This window comes from Semicossyphus pulcher, unplaced genomic scaffold, assembly GCF_022749685.1.
Source record: "Semicossyphus pulcher isolate SPU_LCO1_2020_fin unplaced genomic scaffold, fSemPul1.0.p SCAF_16, whole genome shotgun sequence".
NCBI classification, from domain to species: domain Eukaryota; kingdom Metazoa; phylum Chordata; class Actinopteri; order Labriformes; family Labridae; genus Semicossyphus; species Semicossyphus pulcher.
This window is the reverse complement of record NW_027211670.1, coordinates 8480861-8494150: the sequence shown is the minus strand read 5'-3', so window position 1 is coordinate 8494150 and position 13290 is coordinate 8480861.

The following is a 13290-nucleotide window of genomic DNA, read 5'->3' as shown; positions in this document are numbered from 1 at the left end:
ACCATCATACCTGTTGTCCTTATGTGTCATCCTACTGCGTCATTATACCTGTCGTCCTTGCTGTCATCTTACTGTGTCATTATAGCTGTTGTCCTGATGTGTCATCCTACTGCATCATTATACCTGTCATCTTGGCTGTCATCTTACTGCGTCATTATACCTGTTGTCCTGATGTGTCATCCTACTGTGTCATGATACTTGTTGTCCTGATGTGTCAACTCCGTGCGTCATTATACCTGTCGTCCTGGCTGTCAATTTACTGCGTCATTATACCTGTCGTCCTGGCTGTCATCTTACTGCATCATTATACCTGTTGTCCTGATGTGTCATCATTCTGCGTCATTATACCTGTTGTCCTGATGTGTCAACTTACTGCGTCATTATACCTATCGTCTTGGCTGTCATCTTACTGCATCATTATGCCTGTTGTCCTTTTTTGTCATCCTACTGCGTCATTATACCTGTTGTCCTGATATGTCATCCTACTGCGTCATTATACCTGTTGTCCTGATGTGTCATCCTACTGCGTCATTATACTTGTCGTCCTGATGTGTCATCCTACTGCGTCATTATACCTGTCTTCCTGATATGTCATCCTACTGCGTCATTATACCTTTTGTCCTGATGTGTCATCCTACTGCGTCATTATACCTGTTGTCCTGATGTGTCATCCTTCTGCGTCATTATACTTGTCGTCCTGATGTGTCATCCTACTGCGTCATTATACCTGTCGTCCTGGCTGTCATCTTACTGCGTCATTATACCTGTTTTCCTGATGTGTCATCCTTCTGCGTCATTATACCTGTTGTCCTGATGTGTCATCCTACTGCGTCATTATACTTGTTGTCCTGATGTGTCATCCTACTGCGTCATTATACCTGTCGTCCTGGCTGTCATCTTACTGCGTCATTATACCTGTTGTCCTGATGTGTCATCCTACTGCGTCATTATACCTGTCGTCTTGGCTGTCATCTTACTGCGTCATTATACCTGTTGTCCTGGCTGTCATCTTACTGCGTCATTATACCTGTTGTCCCGAAGTGTCATCCTACTGCGTCATCATACCTGTCGTCCTGGCTGTCATTTTACTGCGTCATTATACCTGTCGTCCTGGCTGTCATCATTCTGCGTCATTATACCTGTCGTCCTGGATGTCATCTTACTGCGTCATTATACCTGTTTTCCTGATGTGTCAACTTACTGCGTCATTATACCTGTTGTCCTGATGTGTCATCCTACTGCGTCATTATACCTGTTGTCCTTATGTGTCATCCTACTGCGTCATTATACCTGTCGTCCCGGCTGTCATCTTACTGCGTCATTATACCTGTTGTCCCAAAGTGTCATCCTACTGCGTCATTATACCTGTCGTCCTGGCTGTCATTTTACTGCGTCATTATACCTGTCGTCCTGGATGTCATCCTACTGCGTCATTATACCTGTCGTCCTGGATGTCATCTTACTGAGTCATTATACCTGTTGTCCTGATGTGTCAACTTACTGCGTCATTATACCTGTTGTCCTGATGTGTCATCCTACTGCGTCATTATACCTGTTGTCCTGGCTGTCATCCTACTGCGTCATTATACTTGTCGTCCTGGCTGTCATCTTACTGCGTCATTATACCTGTTGTCCTGATGTGTCAACTTACTGCGTCATTATACCTGTCGTCTTGGCTGTCATGTTACTGCGTCATTATACCTGTTGTCCTGATGTGTCATCCTACTGCGTCATTATACCTGTCGTCCTAGCTGTCATCTTACTGCGTCATTATACCTGTTGTCCTGATGTGTCATCTTACTGCGTCATTATACCTGTTCTCCTGATGTGTCAACTCACTGCGTCATTATACCTGTCGTCTTGGCTGTCATCTTACTGCGTCATTATACCTGTTGTCCTGATGTGTCATCCTTCTGCGTCATTATACCTGTCGTCCTAGCTGTCATCTTACTGTGTCATTATACCTGTTGCCCTGATGTGTCATCCTACTGCGTCATTATACCTGTCGTCTTGGCTGTCATCTTACTGCGTCATTATACCTGTTGTCCAGATGTGTCATCCTACTGCGTCATTATACGTGTTGTCCTGATGTGTCAACTTACTGCGTCATTATACCTGTCGTCTAGGCTGTCATTTTACTCCACCATCATACCTGTTGTCCTTATGTGTCATCCTACTGCGTCATTATACCTGTCGTCCTTGCTGTCATCTTACTGTGTCATTATAGCTGTTGTCCTGATGTGTCATCCTACTGCATCATTATACCTGTCATCTTGGCTGTCATCTTACTGCGTCATTATACCTGTTGTCCTGATGTGTCATCCTACTGTGTCATGATACTTGTTGTCCTGATGTGTCAACTCCGTGCGTCATTATACCTGTCGTCCTGGCTGTCAATTTACTGCGTCATTATACCTGTCGTCCTGGCTGTCATCTTACTGCATCATTATACCTGTTGTCCTGATGTGTCATCATTCTGCGTCATTATACCTGTTGTCCTGATGTGTCAACTTACTGCGTCATTATACCTATCGTATTGGCTGTCATCTTACTGCATCATTATGCCTGTTGTCCTTATTTGTCATCCTACTGCGTCATTATACCTGTTGTCCTGATATGTCATCCTACTGCGTCATTATACCTGTCGTCCTGGCTGTCATCTAACTGCGTCATTATACCTGTTGTCCTGGCTGTCATCCTATTGCGTCATTATGCTTGTCGTCCTGGCTGTCATCTTACTGCGTCATTATACCTTTTGTCCTGATGTGTCATCCTACTGTGTCATTATACCTGTCGTCCTGGCTGTCATCTTACTGCTTCATTATACTTGTTGTCCTGATGTGTCAACTTACTGCGTCATTATACCTTTTGTCCTGATGTGTCATCCTACTGCGTCATTATACCTGTTGTCCTGATGTGTCATCCTACTGCGTCATTGTACTTGTTGTCCTGATGTGTCATCCTACTGCGTCATTATACCTGTCGTCCTGGCTGTCATCTTACTGCGTCATTATACCTGTTTTCCTGATGTGTCATCATTCTGCGTCATTATACCTGTCGTCCTGGCTGTCATCTTACTGCGTCATTATACCTGTGGTCCTGATGTGTCATCCTTCTGCGTCATTATACCTGTCGTCCTGGCTGTCATCTTACTGCGTCATTATACCTGTGGTCCTGATGTGTCATCCTTCTGCGTCATTATACCTGTCGTCCTAGCTGTCATCTTACTGTCTCATTATAGCTGTTGTCCTGATGTGTCATCCTACTGCGTCATTATATCTGTCGTCTTGGCTGTCATCTTACTGTCTCATTATACCTGTTGTCCAGATGTGTCATCCTACTGCGTCATTATACCTGTCGTCTTGGCTGTCATCTTACTGCGTCATCATACCTGTTGTCCTGATGTGTCATCCTACTGCGTCATTATACCTGTCGTCCTAGCTGTCATCTTACTGTGTCATTATAGCTGTTGTCCTGATGTGTCATCCTACTGCGTCATTATACCTGTTGTCCTGGCTGTCATCCTACTGCGTCATTATACCTATCGTCCTGATATGTCATCCGACTGCGTCATTATACCTGTCGTCCTGGCTGTCATCTTACTGCGTCATTATACCTGTCGTCTTGGTTGTCATCTTACTGCGTCATTATACCTGTTGTCCTGATGTGTCAACTTAATGCGTCATTATACCTGTTGTCCCGAAGTGTCATCCTACTGCGTCATTATACCTGTCGTCCTGGCTGTCATTTTACTGCGTCTTTATACCTGTTGTCCTGATGTGTCATCCTACTGCGTCATTATACCTGTTGTCCTGGCTGTCATCCTACTGCGTCATTATACCTGTCGTCTTGGCTGTCATCTTACTGCGTCATTATACCTGTCGTCCTGGCTGTCATGTTACTGCGTCATTATACCTGTTGTCCTGATGTGTCATCCTACTGCGTCATTATACCTGTCGTCCTAGCTGTCATCTTACTGCGTCATTATACCTGTTGTCCTGATGTGTCATCTTACTGCGTCATTATACCTGTTCTCCTGATGTGTCAACTCACTGCGTCATTATACCTGTCGTCTTGGCTGTCATCTTACTGCGTCATTATACCTGTTGTCCTGATGTGTCATCCATCTGCGTCATTATACCTGTCGTCCTAGCTGTCATCTTACTGTGTCATTATACCTGTTGCCCTGATGTGTCATCCTACTGCGTCATTATACCTGTCGTCTTGGCTGTCATCTTACTGCGTCATTATACCTGTTGTCCAGATGTGTCATCCTACTGCGTCATTATACGTGTTGTCCTGATGTGTCAACTTACTGCGTCATTATACCTGTCGTCTAGGCTGTCATTTTACTCCACCATCATACCTGTTGTCCTTATGTGTCATCCTACTGCGTCATTATACCTGTCGTCCTTGCTGTCATCTTACTGTGTCATTATAGCTGTTGTCCTGATGTGTCATCCTACTGCATCATTATACCTGTCATCTTGGCTGTCATCTTACTGCGTCATTATACCTGTTGTCCTGATGTGTCATCCTACTGTGTCATGATACTTGTTGTCCTGATGTGTCAACTCCGTGCGTCATTATACCTGTCGTCCTGGCTGTCAATTTACTGCGTCATTATACCTGTCGTCCTGGCTGTCATCTTACTGCATCATTATACCTGTTGTCCTGATGTGTCATCATTCTGCGTCATTATACCTGTTGTCCTGATGTGTCAACTTACTGCGTCATTATACCTATCGTCTTGGCTGTCATCTTACTGCATCATTATGCCTGTTGTCCTTTTTTGTCATCCTACTGCGTCATTATACCTGTTGTCCTGATATGTCATCCTACTGCGTCATTATACCTGTTGTCCTGATGTGTCATCCTACTGCGTCATTATACTTGTCGTCCTGATGTGTCATCCTACTGCGTCATTATACCTGTCTTCCTGATATGTCATCCTACTGCGTCATTATACCTTTTGTCCTGATGTGTCATCCTACTGCGTCATTATACCTGTTGTCCTGATGTGTCATCCTTCTGCGTCATTATACTTGTCGTCCTGATGTGTCATCCTACTGCGTCATTATACCTGTCGTCCTGGCTGTCATCTTACTGCGTCATTATACCTGTTGTCCTGATGTGTCATCCTACTGCGTCATTATACCTGTTGTCCTTATGTGTCATCCTACTGCGTCATTATACCTGTCGTCCCGGCTGTCATCTTACTGCGTCATTATACCTGTTGTCCCAAAGTGTCATCCTACTGCGTCATTATACCTGTCGTCCTGGCTGTCATTTTACTGCGTCATTATACCTGTCGTCCTGGATGTCATCCTACTGCGTCATTATACCTGTCGTCCTGGATGTCATCTTACTGAGTCATTATACCTGTTGTCCTGATGTGTCAACTTACTGCGTCATTATACCTGTTGTCCTGATGTGTCATCCTACTGCGTCATTATACCTGTTGTCCTGGCTGTCATCCTACTGCGTCATTATACTTGTCGTCCTGGCTGTCATCTTACTGCGTCATTATACCTGTTGTCCTGATGTGTCAACTTACTGCGTCATTATACCTGTCGTCTTGGCTGTCATGTTACTGCGTCATTATACCTGTTGTCCTGATGTGTCATCCTACTGCGTCATTATACCTGTCGTCCTAGCTGTCATCTTACTGCGTCATTATACCTGTTGTCCTGATGTGTCATCTTACTGCGTCATTATACCTGTTCTCCTGATGTGTCAACTCACTGCGTCATTATACCTGTCGTCTTGGCTGTCATCTTACTGCGTCATTATACCTGTTGTCCTGATGTGTCATCCTTCTGCGTCATTATACCTGTCGTCCTAGCTGTCATCTTACTGTGTCATTATACCTGTTGCCCTGATGTGTCATCCTACTGCGTCATTATACCTGTCGTCTTGGCTGTCATCTTACTGCGTCATTATACCTGTTGTCCAGATGTGTCATCCTACTGCGTCATTATACGTGTTGTCCTGATGTGTCAACTTACTGCGTCATTATACCTGTCGTCTAGGCTGTCATTTTACTCCACCATCATACCTGTTGTCCTTATGTGTCATCCTACTGCGTCATTATACCTGTCGTCCTTGCTGTCATCTTACTGTGTCATTATAGCTGTTGTCCTGATGTGTCATCCTACTGCATCATTATACCTGTCATCTTGGCTGTCATCTTACTGCGTCATTATACCTGTTGTCCTGATGTGTCATCCTACTGTGTCATGATACTTGTTGTCCTGATGTGTCAACTCCGTGCGTCATTATACCTGTCGTCCTGGCTGTCAATTTACTGCGTCATTATACCTGTCGTCCTGGCTGTCATCTTACTGCATCATTATACCTGTTGTCCTGATGTGTCATCATTCTGCGTCATTATACCTGTTGTCCTGATGTGTCAACTTACTGCGTCATTATACCTATCGTATTGGCTGTCATCTTACTGCATCATTATGCCTGTTGTCCTTATTTGTCATCCTACTGCGTCATTATACCTGTTGTCCTGATATGTCATCCTACTGCGTCATTATACCTGTCGTCCTGGCTGTCATCTAACTGCGTCATTATACCTGTTGTCCTGGCTGTCATCCTATTGCGTCATTATGCTTGTCGTCCTGGCTGTCATCTTACTGCGTCATTATACCTTTTGTCCTGATGTGTCATCCTACTGTGTCATTATACCTGTCGTCCTGGCTGTCATCTTACTGCTTCATTATACTTGTTGTCCTGATGTGTCAACTTACTGCGTCATTATACCTTTTGTCCTGATGTGTCATCCTACTGCGTCATTATACCTGTTGTCCTGATGTGTCATCCTACTGCGTCATTGTACTTGTTGTCCTGATGTGTCATCCTACTGCGTCATTATACCTGTCGTCCTGGCTGTCATCTTACTGCGTCATTATACCTGTTTTCCTGATGTGTCATCATTCTGCGTCATTATACCTGTCGTCCTGGCTGTCATCTTACTGCGTCATTATACCTGTGGTCCTGATGTGTCATCCTTCTGCGTCATTATACCTGTCGTCCTGGCTGTCATCTTACTGCGTCATTATACCTGTGGTCCTGATGTGTCATCCTTCTGCGTCATTATACCTGTCGTCCTAGCTGTCATCTTACTGTCTCATTATAGCTGTTGTCCTGATGTGTCATCCTACTGCGTCATTATATCTGTCGTCTTGGCTGTCATCTTACTGTCTCATTATACCTGTTGTCCAGATGTGTCATCCTACTGCGTCATTATACCTGTCGTCTTGGCTGTCATCTTACTGCGTCATCATACCTGTTGTCCTGATGTGTCATCCTACTGCGTCATTATACCTGTCGTCCTAGCTGTCATCTTACTGTGTCATTATAGCTGTTGTCCTGATGTGTCATCCTACTGCGTCATTATACCTGTTGTCCTGGCTGTCATCCTACTGCGTCATTATACCTATCGTCCTGATATGTCATCCGACTGCGTCATTATACCTGTCGTCCTGGCTGTCATCTTACTGCGTCATTATACCTGTCGTCTTGGTTGTCATCTTACTGCGTCATTATACCTGTTGTCCTGATGTGTCAACTTAATGCGTCATTATACCTGTTGTCCCGAAGTGTCATCCTACTGCGTCATTATACCTGTCGTCCTGGCTGTCATTTTACTGCGTCTTTATACCTGTTGTCCTGATGTGTCATCCTACTGCGTCATTATACCTGTTGTCCTGGCTGTCATCCTACTGCGTCATTATACCTGTCGTCTTGGCTGTCATCTTACTGCGTCATTATACCTGTCGTCCTGGCTGTCATGTTACTGCGTCATTATACCTGTTGTCCTGATGTGTCATCCTACTGCGTCATTATACCTGTCGTCCTAGCTGTCATCTTACTGCGTCATTATACCTGTTGTCCTGATGTGTCATCTTACTGCGTCATTATACCTGTTCTCCTGATGTGTCAACTCACTGCGTCATTATACCTGTCGTCTTGGCTGTCATCTTACTGCGTCATTATACCTGTTGTCCTGATGTGTCATCCATCTGCGTCATTATACCTGTCGTCCTAGCTGTCATCTTACTGTGTCATTATACCTGTTGCCCTGATGTGTCATCCTACTGCGTCATTATACCTGTCGTCTTGGCTGTCATCTTACTGCGTCATTATACCTGTTGTCCAGATGTGTCATCCTACTGCGTCATTATACGTGTTGTCCTGATGTGTCAACTTACTGCGTCATTATACCTGTCGTCTAGGCTGTCATTTTACTCCACCATCATACCTGTTGTCCTTATGTGTCATCCTACTGCGTCATTATACCTGTCGTCCTTGCTGTCATCTTACTGTGTCATTATAGCTGTTGTCCTGATGTGTCATCCTACTGCATCATTATACCTGTCATCTTGGCTGTCATCTTACTGCGTCATTATACCTGTTGTCCTGATGTGTCATCCTACTGTGTCATGATACTTGTTGTCCTGATGTGTCAACTCCGTGCGTCATTATACCTGTCGTCCTGGCTGTCAATTTACTGCGTCATTATACCTGTCGTCCTGGCTGTCATCTTACTGCATCATTATACCTGTTGTCCTGATGTGTCATCATTCTGCGTCATTATACCTGTTGTCCTGATGTGTCAACTTACTGCGTCATTATACCTATCGTCTTGGCTGTCATCTTACTGCATCATTATGCCTGTTGTCCTTTTTTGTCATCCTACTGCGTCATTATACCTGTTGTCCTGATATGTCATCCTACTGCGTCATTATACCTGTTGTCCTGATGTGTCATCCTACTGCGTCATTATACTTGTCGTCCTGATGTGTCATCCTACTGCGTCATTATACCTGTCTTCCTGATATGTCATCCTACTGCGTCATTATACCTTTTGTCCTGATGTGTCATCCTACTGCGTCATTATACCTGTTGTCCTGATGTGTCATCCTTCTGCGTCATTATACTTGTCGTCCTGATGTGTCATCCTACTGCGTCATTATACCTGTCGTCCTGGCTGTCATCTTACTGCGTCATTATACCTGTTTTCCTGATGTGTCATCCTTCTGCGTCATTATACCTGTTGTCCTGATGTGTCATCCTACTGCGTCATTATACTTGTTGTCCTGATGTGTCATCCTACTGCGTCATTATACCTGTCGTCCTGGCTGTCATCTTACTGCGTCATTATACCTGTTGTCCTGATGTGTCATCCTACTGCGTCATTATACCTGTCGTCTTGGCTGTCATCTTACTGCGTCATTATACCTGTTGTCCTGGCTGTCATCTTACTGCGTCATTATACCTGTTGTCCCGAAGTGTCATCCTACTGCGTCATCATACCTGTCGTCCTGGCTGTCATTTTACTGCGTCATTATACCTGTCGTCCTGGCTGTCATCATTCTGCGTCATTATACCTGTCGTCCTGGATGTCATCTTACTGCGTCATTATACCTGTTTTCCTGATGTGTCAACTTACTGCGTCATTATACCTGTTGTCCTGATGTGTCATCCTACTGCGTCATTATACCTGTTGTCCTTATGTGTCATCCTACTGCGTCATTATACCTGTCGTCCCGGCTGTCATCTTACTGCGTCATTATACCTGTTGTCCCAAAGTGTCATCCTACTGCGTCATTATACCTGTCGTCCTGGCTGTCATTTTACTGCGTCATTATACCTGTCGTCCTGGATGTCATCCTACTGCGTCATTATACCTGTCGTCCTGGATGTCATCTTACTGCGTCATTATACCTGTTGTCCTGATGTGTCAACTTACTGCGTCATTATACCTGTTGTCCTGATGTGTCATCCTACTGCGTCATTATACCTGTTGTCCTGGCTGTCATCCTACTGCGTCATTATACTTGTCGTCCTGGCTGTCATCTTACTGCGTCATTATACCTGTTGTCCTGATGTGTCAACTTACTGCGTCATTATACCTGTCGTCTTGGCTGTCATGTTACTGCGTCATTATACCTGTTGTCCTGATGTGTCATCCTACTGCGTCATTATACCTGTCGTCCTAGCTGTCATCTTACTGCGTCATTATACCTGTTGTCCTGATGTGTCATCTTACTGCGTCATTATACCTGTTCTCCTGATGTGTCAACTCACTGCGTCATTATACCTGTCGTCTTGGCTGTCATCTTACTGCGTCATTATACCTGTTGTCCTGATGTGTCATCCTTCTGCGTCATTATACCTGTCGTCCTAGCTGTCATCTTACTGTGTCATTATACCTGTTGCCCTGATGTGTCATCCTACTGCGTCATTATACCTGTCGTCTTGGCTGTCATCTTACTGCGTCATTATACCTGTTGTCCAGATGTGTCATCCTACTGCGTCATTATACGTGTTGTCCTGATGTGTCAACTTACTGCGTCATTATACCTGTCGTCTAGGCTGTCATTTTACTCCACCATCATACCTGTTGTCCTTATGTGTCATCCTACTGCGTCATTATACCTGTCGTCCTTGCTGTCATCTTACTGTGTCATTATAGCTGTTGTCCTGATGTGTCATCCTACTGCATCATTATACCTGTCATCTTGGCTGTCATCTTACTGCGTCATTATACCTGTTGTCCTGATGTGTCATCCTACTGTGTCATGATACTTGTTGTCCTGATGTGTCAACTCCGTGCGTCATTATACCTGTCGTCCTGGCTGTCAATTTACTGCGTCATTATACCTGTCGTCCTGGCTGTCATCTTACTGCATCATTATACCTGTTGTCCTGATGTGTCATCATTCTGCGTCATTATACCTGTTGTCCTGATGTGTCAACTTACTGCGTCATTATACCTATCGTCTTGGCTGTCATCTTACTGCATCATTATGCCTGTTGTCCTTATTTGTCATCCTACTGCGTCATTATACCTGTTGTCCTGATATGTCATCCTACTGCGTCATTATACCTGTCGTCCTGGCTGTCATCTAACTGCGTCATTATACCTGTTGTCCTGGCTGTCATCCTATTGCGTCATTATGCTTGTCGTCCTGGCTGTCATCTTACTGCGTCATTATACCTTTTGTCCTGATGTGTCATCCTACTGTGTCATTATACCTGTCGTCCTGGCTGTCATCTTACTGCTTCATTATACTTGTTGTCCTGATGTGTCAACTTACTGCGTCATTATACCTTTTGTCCTGATGTGTCATCCTACTGCGTCATTATACCTGTTGTCCTGATGTGTCATCCTACTGCGTCATTGTACTTGTTGTCCTGATGTGTCATCCTACTGCGTCATTATACCTGTCGTCCTGGCTGTCATCTTACTGCGTCATTATACCTGTTTTCCTGATGTGTCATCATTCTGCGTCATTATACCTGTCGTCCTGGCTGTCATCTTACTGCGTCATTATACCTGTGGTCCTGATGTGTCATCCTTCTGCGTCATTATACCTGTTGTCCAGATGTGTCATCCTACTGCGTCATTATACCTGTCGTCCTAGCTGTCATCTTTCTGCGTCATTTTACCTGTCGTCCTAGCTGTCATCTTACTGCATCATTATACCTGTTGTCCTGATGTGTCATCATTCTGCGTCATTATACCTGTCGTCCTGGCTGTCATCTTACTGCGTTATTATACCTGTCGTCCTGATGTGTCATCCTACTGCGTCATTATACCTTTTGTCCTGATGTGTCATCTTACTGCGTCATTATACCTGTCGTCCTGGCTGTCATCTTACTGCGTCATTATACCTGTTGTCCTGATATGTCATCCTACTGCGTCATTATACCTGTCGTCCTGGCTGTCATCTTACTGCGTCATTATAGCTGTTGTCCTGATATGTCATCCTACTGCGTCATTATACCTGTCGTCCCGGCTGTCATCTTAGTGCGTCATTATACCTGTTGTCCTGATGTGTCAACTTACTGCGTCATTATACCTGTCGTCCCGGCTGTCATCTTACTGCGTCATTATACCTTTTGTCCTGATGTGTCATCCTACTGCGTCATTATACCTATTGTCCTGATGTGTCATCCTACTGCGTCATTATACCTGTCGTCCTGATATGTCATCCTACTGCGTCATTATACCTGTTGTCCTAATGTGTCATCTTACTGCGTCATTATACCTGTCGTCCTGGCAGTCACCTTACTGCGTCATTATACCTGTCGTCTTGGCTGTCATCTTACTGCGTCATTATACCTGTTGTCCTGATGTGTCATCCTACTGCGTCATTATACGTGTTGTCCTGATGTGTCATCCTACTGAGTCATTATACCTGTCGTCCTGGCTGTCATCTTACGGCGTCATTATACCTGTTGTCCTGATGTGTCATCCTACTGCGTCATTATACCTGTCGTCCTAGCTGTCATCTTACTGCGTCATTATACCTGTTGTCCTGATGTGTCATCCTACTGCGTCATTATACTTGTCGTCCTGGCTGTCATCTTACTGTGTCATTATACCTGTTGTCCTGATGTGTCAACTCACTGCGTCATTATACCTGTTGTCCCGATGTGTCAACTCACTGCGTCATTATACCTGTCGTCCTAGCTGTCATCTTACTGTGTCATTATACCTGTTGTCCTGATGTGTCAACTTACCGAGTCATTATACTTGTCGTCCTGGCTGTCATCATTCTGCGTAATTATACCTGTCGTCCTGGCTGTCATCTTACTGTGTCATTATACTTGTTGTCCTGATGTGTCAACTTGCAGCGTCATTATACCTGTCGTCCTGGCTGTCAATTTACTGTGTCATTATACGTGTTGTCCTGATGTGTCAACTTACTGCTTCATTATACCTGTCGTCTTGGCTGTCATCTTACTGCATCATTATACCTGTTGTCCATACGTGTCATCCTATTGCGTCATTATACCTGTCGTCCTGGCTGTCATCTTACTGCGTCATTAAACCTGTTGTCCTGATGTGTCATCCTATTGCGTCATTATACCTGTTGTCCTGATGTGTCATCCTACTGCGTCATTATACTTGTCGTCCTGGCTGTCATCTTACTGCGTCATTATACCTGTTGTCCTGATGTGTCAACTTACTGCTTCATTATTCCTGTCGTCCCGGCTGTCATCTTACTGCGTCATTATACCTGTCGTCTTGGCTGTCATGTTACTGCGTCATTATACCTGTTGTCCTGATATGTCATCCTACTGCGTCATTATACCTGTCGTCCTAGCTGTCATCTTACTGTGTCATTATGCCTGTTGTCCTGATGTGTCAACTTACTGCGTCATTATACCTGTTGTCCTGATGTGTCATCTTACTGCGTCATTATACCTGTTCTCCTGATGTGTCAACTCACTGCGTCATTATACCTGTCGTCTTGGCTGTCATCT